This window comes from Aegilops tauschii, chromosome 2 (assembly GCF_002575655.3).
Source record: "Aegilops tauschii subsp. strangulata cultivar AL8/78 chromosome 2, Aet v6.0, whole genome shotgun sequence".
Lineage (NCBI taxonomy): Eukaryota > Viridiplantae > Streptophyta > Magnoliopsida > Poales > Poaceae > Aegilops > Aegilops tauschii.
The window spans coordinates 538779601-538789400 of record NC_053036.3 but is presented as its reverse complement, the minus strand read 5'-3'; positions in this window follow the sequence as shown (position 1 = coordinate 538789400).

Genomic DNA, 9800 nt, shown 5'->3' with positions numbered 1-9800 from the left:
AACAGCAGCGTGGCAATTGCAGGAGCAGGGGAGCAGCCAGCGTAGGCAGCGAGCAGCAGTACAAGAGGCAGCGGCGGCGGCTCGCAGGGGCGCCCGGGAGCGCGGTAACGAGGGGGCGGACGTGTGCGCCTAGGCGCAACCGGGCGCAAGGCAGGGCGCGACCAGGATCGGTTGCGGGTGCGCTGCGAGGAGCAGAGCCGCGGGGATGGGCAGGCGAGCTTGCGCTTAGACGCGAAGCGTTGGCCATGGCGGCCAGGCTCGCGAGGACGATGATACGGCGACAGATCGAGCAAGGAAAAGAGGGGGATGGGGAGAGGAGCTCACCACGGGGTGGATGGCGTTCTCGGGGAGGCCGGGGACGAGCCGGAGAGGCTCGGGGAGGACCGGAGGAGGCGGAACGACGCGGCGGGACGACGACGGCCGAAACGGGGAAGATGCCCGATCCGACGATGACGACCTCCACGGCTCGAGCTTGCGGGCGAGGACGGTGTGGACGAGCGAGGCGCGGCTCCTGGTAGGTTCTCCCGCGGCGGAGAGCTCGTTGGTCGTGGTGACGACGACGCAGCGGCGGTGACAGGAGGCACTCGGGTGGAGAAGGGCGAGAGGAAAGAGAGGAGTGGATCTGGGGGGGAGAAAGGGCGACGAGGGAGAGAGGGAGCAAGTGGGCGAGTGGGAGAGGGGATCGAGGAGGCGGGGGCGCTAGAGGCCTTATCCTCTCCCGGCGCTGCCTGAGGAACAGTGGAGGGGAGCACCTGGTGCGGGGGAACTAGGCCGGCCAGGTGGGCTTGGCCCAGGGGAAAAGGCAGGGGCCTTATCTCTTTTTCTTTATGCGTTTTATTATCTTTTGTTTTCTCTTTTCCTTTTAAAACCTTTCTGTTTTCTAATTAGTTTTATTTTATTTTAGGTTTTACAAAATATGGTCTAAGCCCCTAAATTAGAATTAGTAATTAGGACACTGCCACAAATAACTTGGCACTTTAATAAAATAGTTTGCATTTATTTATTATTTGAAATGCATTTAAATAACTGTTTAAGCCATTGTTTTAATTACTTTAGGGTATTTAACCACCTTAAAAAATATTATTTCAACATGACAAATATCCAGGGATTATTCGACACACTTTGAACATTTTAGTTTTGACATTTGAAAACTTTTATTTCTGACTTAAGTTTTAAATTTGGATTTGAACCGTTTGAATCTAACGAGATTAGCAACAGTAACAATGGTGATGTGGCCTCATTAGCAGAGGATTACTGTAGTTTAATTATCTGGGCATTACATGCATGTAAAGTAAACTAGCTAAAAGCTACAGCTAATTTTTTTGGTTTTTCTTAAGGTTTTTCAAAAACACAAGATGAAGGCTTAGAAAAGAAAATAAACTAGCATGGATAGTACAATGAAAAAGTGTGAGCACCGACAACTAGAATGAGTATGTGAACATGAATGTAATGTCGGTGAGAAATACCTACTCCCCCAAGCTTAGGCTTTTGGCCTAAGTTGGTCTATGCCCATGGATCGAAGCTACTCTCTCCGGTGTACTGAGGAGGGTCCTCAGGGTGCCACAGGTTGGCGATCTCCTCAGGATCCCACTGATAAATAGACTGTTGATAAGGGTCAAGTGGTGGCTCAGGCTCAGGCTATGGGACTTGTGTCAGCCTCCAGTATGCATAAATGGCCTCTGGCAAGATGAGGTACATGCCTGAAAGTATGTTAAACAAAGAGGGTGCAGGCAAGGTAATAATCTCACAGTGAGTTTTACCAAATATCAAATTGTACTTAAGCATCTTTTTCTTATTTTTAACAATAAATCATGTGCTACCATACTCTTATAATCCAGAAAAACAGGGGGCAACAACTTTTCCTCTTTCTCATAATGCCTAATAGGTATCTCAAAGTGTTCAGCAAGGCGTGAAGCAAAGATGCCTCCGAAGATGGGGCCCTTTGTACGGTTCAGACTTAATCTTTTAGCAATAATAGCGCCTAAGCTGAAAGTTGTATCACGAAACAAAGCATGGCGCAAAATGACAAGATCAGGAGCACTAAGATTTCCACTATTCCCGCGACCAATTAAGCATCTACTAGCAAATTTTGCAAAGTAACGTAGAACAGGAAAATGTATACTAGTAATTCTTGCATCTGAAACTTTCCTTGTTTCCCCTACAACAATTCTATCAATAAATTCATCCACAACACTACGGTGTGGTTCCTCGATGCTGCCCACAAAGGGTATCTTGCAGACCCGACAAAAATCATGAAGTGACACCTCCTTAACCTCATCATATAAGTGAAACTCCACTGAAGGCGGTGATTTCTTAGCATGGAAATAAAAAATTTGCACAAAAATATTAGTGAGTAGGAGATACTATTTGCGCTGGTCGTGGAGGATGTCGATGAGGCCTGCATTCTCAGCCAAGTAATAAAAATCATCGAAAATTCCGGCGGCTCTCAAGAACACGTCACAAGGCCATTCGCACGGCCGAACCTCCGCAGTGCGGGGAAGATTGTATTTGGGATTTTTATTCTCCTCATTCTGCTTATCCTTCTAGCTTCAGCTCGAAGAGCCTCTCAACAATCTCTTCAACATTTTCTCCCTCTGAAATTTTCTGAAATTTTTAGTGACTCAAAATAAAAGTGAACCAAACTCAACAAGATTGATAACAACTACTCCCACAAGTGCCTAGAGGCTATATCATGCATTAAAACTACTTTTGACCATATAAATTTGACATGCAAGCTCAAGAACAGGGTCACCTTAGCAGCAAAAATTTGCAATAAATAAAGCACTAGAACAAAAACTAATTGGACATTGGAGGAGTCACATACCGACACTACAACATGACCTCACCTATAGCCACGCTTTTTCCCGTATCTAAAAGTCCATATATCCGTTGCTAGTGTCTTTACCAACGGTTTGGGATGCGTTGCCTTATCCAGTGTTGCTAGCACATAATGCACCGCGTATACTACCGTTGGTAAAAGGGATCATTGCAAGAGTACAACACATAAAACAGAGTTCTACAACACTTCTATACGCTGGTGCTTGATACGTCCATTTTCCATCATGCTTTTATGTCGATATTTATTGCATTATGGGCTGTTATTACACATTATGTCACAATACTTATGCCTATTCTCTCTTATTTTACAAGGTTTATATGAAGAGGGAGAATGCCGGCAGCTGGAATTCTGGGCGGGAAAAGGAGCAAATATTAGAGACCTATGCTGCACAACTCCAAAAGTCCTGAAACTTAACGAAAGTAATTTTTGGAATTAATAAAAAAATACTGAGTGGAGAAAGTACCAGAGGGGGCCCACACCCTGGCCACGAGGGTGGGGGGCGAGCCCCCTGCCTCGTGGGCCCCCTGGCAGGCCTCCGGTGCCCATCTTCCGCTATATGAGGTCTTTTACCCTGGAAAAAATCATAAGCAAGCTTTCGGGAAGAAACTTCGCCGCCACGAGGCGGAACCTTGGCAGAACCAATCTAGAGCTCCGGCAGAGCTGTTCTGCCGGGGAAATTCCCTCCGGGAGGGGGAAATCATCGCCATCGTCATCACCAACGATCCTCTCATCGGGAGGGGGTCAATCTCCATCAACATCTTCACCAGCACCATTTCCTCTAAAACCCTAGTTCATCTGTTGTATCCAATCTTTGTCCCAAAGCCTCAGATTGGTACCTGTAGGTTGCTAGTAGTGTTGATTACTCCTTGTAGTTGATGCTAGTTGGTTTACTTGGTGGAAGATCATATGTTTAGATCCATTATGCATATTAATACCCCTCTGATTATGAACATGAATATGCTTTGTGAGTAGTTACGTTTGTTCCTGAGGACATGGGAGAAGACTTGCTATAAGTAGTCATGTGAATTTGGTATTCGTTCGATATTTTGATGAGATGTATGTTGTCTTTCCTCTAGTGGTGTTTTGTGAACGTCGACTACATTACACTTCACCATTGTTTGGGCCTAGAGGAAGGCATTGGGAAGTAATAAGTAGATGATGGGTTGCTAGAGTGACAGAAGCTTAAACCCTAGTTTATGAGTTGCTTCGTAAGGGGCTGATTTGGATCCATATGTTTCATGCTATGGTTAGGTTTACCTTAATACTTCTTTTGTAGTTGCGAATGCTTGCAATAGGAGTTAATCATAAGTGGGATGCTTGTCCAAGTAAGGATAGCACCCAAGCACCAGTCCACCCACATACCAAATTATCAAAGTAACGAACGCGAATCATATGAGCGTGATGAAAACTAGCTCGACAATAATTCCCATGTGTCCTCGGGAGCGCTTTTCTCTATATAAAAGTTTGTCCAGGCTTGTCCTTTGCTACAAAAAGGATTGGGCCATCTTGCTGCACCTTATTTACTTTCATTACTTGTTACCCGTTGCAAATTACCTTATCACAAAACTATCTGTTACCTATAATTTCAGTGTTTGCAGAGAATACCTTACTGAAAACCGCTTGTCATTTCCTTCTGATCCTCGTTGGGTTCGACACTCTTACTTATCAAAAGGACTACGATAGATACCCTATACTTGTGGGTCATCAAGACTCTTTTCTGGCGCTGTTGCCGGGGAGTGAAGCGCCTTTGGTAGGTGGAACTTGGTAAGGAAAATTTTATATAGTGTGCTGAAATTTACTGTCACTTGTTACTATGGAACATAATCCTTTGAGGGGCTTGTTCGGGGTATCTTCACCCCGACCAGTAGAGCAAATAGTTGCTCCTCAACCTACTGAACATACTGAAAATGTTTACTTTGAAATTCCTTCGGGTATGATAGAGAAACTGCTAGCTAATCCTTTCACAGGTGATGGAACATTGCATCCCGATTTACACCTAATCTATGTGGATGAAGTTTGTGGATTATTTAAGCTTGCAGGTATGCCCGATGACGTTATAAAGAAGAAGGTCTTCCCTTTATCTTTGAAGGGAGAGGCATTGACATGGTATAGGCTATGTGATGATATGGGATCATGGAACTACAAACGATTGAAATTGGAATTTCATCAGAAGTTTTATCCTATGCACCTTGTTCATCGTGATCGTAATTATATATATAATTTTTGGCCTCGTGAAGGAGAAAGCATCGCTCAAGCTTGGGGGAGGCTTAAGTCAATGTTATATTCATGCCCCAATCATGAGCTCTCAAGAGAAATGATTATTCAAATTTTTTATGCTCGGCTTTCTCTCAATAATCGCTCCATGCTCGATACTTCTTGTACTGGCTCTTTTACGATGAAGACTATTGAATTCAAATGGGATTTATTGGAAAGAATTAAACACAACTCTAAAGATTTGGATCTCGACGAAGGTAAGGAGTCAGGTATAACACCTATGTTTGATTGTGTTAAATCTTTTATGGATACCGATGCTTTCCGTGAATTTAGCACTAAATATGGACTTGACTCTGAGATAGTAGCTTCTTTCTGTGAATCTTTTGCTACTCATGTTGATCTCCCTAAGGAGAAGTGGTTTAAATATAATCCTCCCATTGAAGTAAAAGTAGTTGCACCTATTTAAGTTGAAGAAAAGACTATCACTTATGATGATCCTGTTGTTCCTACTACTTATGTTGAGAAACCACCTTTCCCTGTTAGAATAAAGGATCATGCTAAAGGTTCAACTGTAGTCAACAAAAGTAATATTAGGACACACAAACCCCCTGATCAAGTTAAAGTTGAGCCTAATATTGCTATGGTTAAAGATCTCTTGGCTGATAATATCGATGGGCATGTTATTTACTTCTGTGATGAGACTGCTAGAATTGCTAAACCTGGTGCTAAAGATAAACATAGACCTGTGGTAGGCATGCCTGTTATTTCTGTTAAAATAGGAGATCATTGTTATCATGGCTTGTGTGATATGGGTGCTAGTGCTAGTGCAATACCTCATTCTTTATACGAAGAAATTATGCATGATATTGCACCTGCTAAGATAGAAGATATCGATGTTACCATTAAGCTTGCCAATAGAGATACTATTTCACTGATTGGGATTGTTAGATATGTTGAAGTCTTGTGTGGAAGGTTAAATATCCTGCTGATTTTCTTGTTCTTGGTTCCCCACAAGATAGCTTTTGTCCCATTATATTTGGTAGACCCTTCTTGAACACTGTTAATGCTAGGATAGACTGTGAAAAGGATGTTGTTACTATTGGTTTGGGTGATATGTCTCATGAGTTTAATTTTGCTAAATTTAGTAGACAGACCTGTGATGAGGAATTACCTAGTAAAGATGAAATTATTGGTCTTGCTTATATTGCCGTGCCTCCTAGTGATCCTTTAGAACAATATTTGTTAGACCATGAAAATGATATGTTTATGAATGAAAGAAGGGAAATAGATGAAGTATTCTTTAAACAGGGACCTATTCTGAAGCACAACTTGCCTGTTGAAATCCTAGGGGATCCTCCTCCACCCATGGGTGATCCTGTGTTTGAGCTTAAACCACTAGCTGATACTCTTAAATATGCTTATCTTGATGAAAAGAAGATATATCCTGTTATTATTAGGGCTAACCTTTCAGAGCATGAAGAAGAGAAATTATTAAAAACTCTAAAGAAGCACCGTGCTGCTATTGGATATACTCTTGATGATCTTAAGGGCATTAGTCCCACTCTATGTCAACACAAAATAAATTTGGAGAAAGAAGCCAAACCAGTTATTGATCACCAACGACGGCTAAATCCTAAGATGAAAGAAGTGGTAAGAAAGGAAATATTAAAGCTCCTTGAAGCAGGTATAATTTATCCCGTTGCTGATAGTCAGTGGGTAAGTCTGGTTCATTGTGTCCCTAAGAAGGGAGGTATTACTGTCGTTCCTAATGATAAAGATGAATTGATTCCGCAAAGAATTATTACAGGCTATAGGATGGTAATTGATTTTCGCAAATTAAATAAAGCTACTAAAAAAGATCATTACCCTCTGCCTTTCATTGATCAAATGCTAGAAATATTATCCAAACATACACATTTCTGCTTTCTAGATGGTTACTCTAGTTTCTCTCAAATACCTGTGTCAGCTGATGATCAAGAAAAGACCACTTTTACTTGCCCTTTCGGTACCTTTGCTTATAGACGTATGCCTTTTGGTTTATGTAATGCACCTGCTACCTTTCAAAGATGCATGATGACTATATTCTCTGACTTTTGTGAAAATATTTGTGAGGTTTTCATGGATGATTTCTTCGTTTATGGATCCTCTTTTGATGATTGCTTGAGCAACCTTGATCGAGTTTTGCAGAGATGTGAAGAAACTAATCTTGTCTTAAATTGGGAGAAATGCCACTTTATGGTTAATGAAGGCATTGTCTTGGGGCATAAAATTTCTGAAAGAGGTATTGAAGTTGATAAAGCTAAAGTTGATGCTATTGAAAAGATGTCGTGTCCCAAGGACATTAAAGGTATAAGAAGTTTCCTTGGTCATGTCGGTTTTTATAGGAGGTTCATTAAGGACTTCTCTAAAATCTCCAGGCCTCTGACTAATCTTTTACAAAAGGATATTCCTTTTGTCTTTGATGATGATTGTGTAGAAGCATTTGAAATACTTAAGAAAGCTTTGCTTTCTGCACCTATTGTTCAGCCACCTGATTGGAATTTACCCTTTGAAATTATGTGTGATGCTAGTGATTATGCTGTAGGTGTTGTTCTAGGACAAAGAGTTGATAATAAATTGAATGTTATTCAATATGCTAGTAAAACTCTAGACAGTGCCCAGAGAAATTATGCTACTACTGAAAAGGAATTCTTAGCAGTTGTATTTGCTTGTGATAAGTTCAGACCTTATATTGTTGATTCTAAAGTAACTATTCACATTGATCATGCTGCTATTAAATATCTTATGGAGAAGAAAGATGCTAAACCTAGACTTATTAGATGGGTTCTCCTACTACAAGAATTTGATTTGCATATTATTGATAGAAAGGGAGCAGAGAACCCCGTTGCAGACAACTTGTCTAGGTTAGAGAATGTTCTTAATGACCCACTACCTATTGATGATAGCTTTCCTGATGAACAATTAAATGTCATAAATGCTTCTGGTACTGCTCCATGGTATGCTGATTATGCTAATTACATTGTTGCTAAATTTATACCACCTAGTTTCACATACCAGCAAAAGAAAAAAGTTTTTCTATGATTTAAGACATTACTTCTGGGACGACCCACACCTTTATAAAGAAGGAGTAGATGGTGTTATTAGACATTGTATACCTGAGCATGAACAGGAACAGATCCTATGCAAGTGTCACTCCGAAGTTTATGGAGGACACCACGCTGGAGATAGAACTGCACATAAGGTATTGAATCCGGTTTTTATTGGCCTACTCTCTTCAAAGACGCCCGTAAGTTTTTCTTGTCTTGTGATGAATGTCAAACAATTGGTAATATTAGTAGACGTCAAGAAATGCCTATGAATTATTCACTCGTTATTGAACCATTTGATGTTTGGGGCTTCGATTATATGGGACCGTTTCCTTCCTCTAATGGGTATACACATATTTTAGTTGTTGTTGATTACGTTACTAAGTGGGTAGAAGCTATTCCAACTAGTAGTGCTAATCATAACACCTCTATTAAGATGCTTAAAGAAGTTATTTTTCCGAGGTTTGGAGTCCCTAGATATTTAATGACTGATGGTGGATCACATTTTATTCATGGTGCTTTTCGTAAAATGCTTGCTAAGTATGATGTTAATCATAGAATTGCATCCCCTTATCACCCGCAGTCTAGTGGTGAAGCATAATTGAGTAATAGAGAACTCAAATTAATTTTGCAAAAGACTGTTAATAGATCTAGAAATAATTGGTCTAAGAAAGTTGATGATGCATTATGGGCCTATAGAACTACATATAAAAATCCTATGGGTATGTCTCCGTATAAAATGGTTTATGGAAAAGCATGTCACTTGCCTCTCGAATTAGAACATAAGGCATATTGGGCAAGTAAAGAGCTCAATTATGATTTCAAACTTGCCGGTGAGAAGAGGCTATTTGACATTAGCTCACTTGATGAATGGAGAACCCAGGCCTATGAGAATGCCAAACTGTTTAAAGAAAAAGTTAAAAGATGGCATGACAAAAGGATACAAAAGCGTGAGTTTAATGTAGGTGATTATGTGTTGCTATTCAACTCTCGTTTAAGATTTTTTTGCAGGAAAACTTCTCTCTAAATGGGAAGGTCCTTACGTTATCGAGGAGGTCTATCGTTCCGGTGCCATAAAAATCAACAACTTCGAAGGCACAAATCCAAAGGTGGTTAACGGTCAAAGAATCAAACATTATATCTGAGGTAATCCCATAAATGTTGAAACTAATATTATTGAAACTGTAACCCCGGAGGAATACATAAGGAACACAATCCAGAACGTTTCAGACTCTGAAAAGGAATAGGTATGTGGTACGGTAAGTAAACCGACTCCAAAACAGTTCTAATGGTGATTTTTCTCCGTTTTGGAATATTTAAGAAAATAGGAAAATAAGAAGTAGTCCGGGAAGGACATGAGGCGTCCACGAGGGTGGAGGGCGCGCCCCCTGCCTCGTGGGTACCTCGTGTGCCCTCCGGACTTTGTTTTCTTGCACGATACTTCTTTTGGTCGGTAAAAAATCATTATATAATCTCCCGAAGGTTTTGACTCTTGTACCACGCAAATATCCTCTGTTTTTGTTTCGACCTGTTTTCTGTCAGGGTTGTCAAGGCCAGGCATCATTTCGTCCCCCTCCTCCAACAATGGTGACAATGATGCTTGGCTAATGAAGATAGAGCTGAAGAGGGAAGAACCCATGGAGATCAACAAGTATGATGGG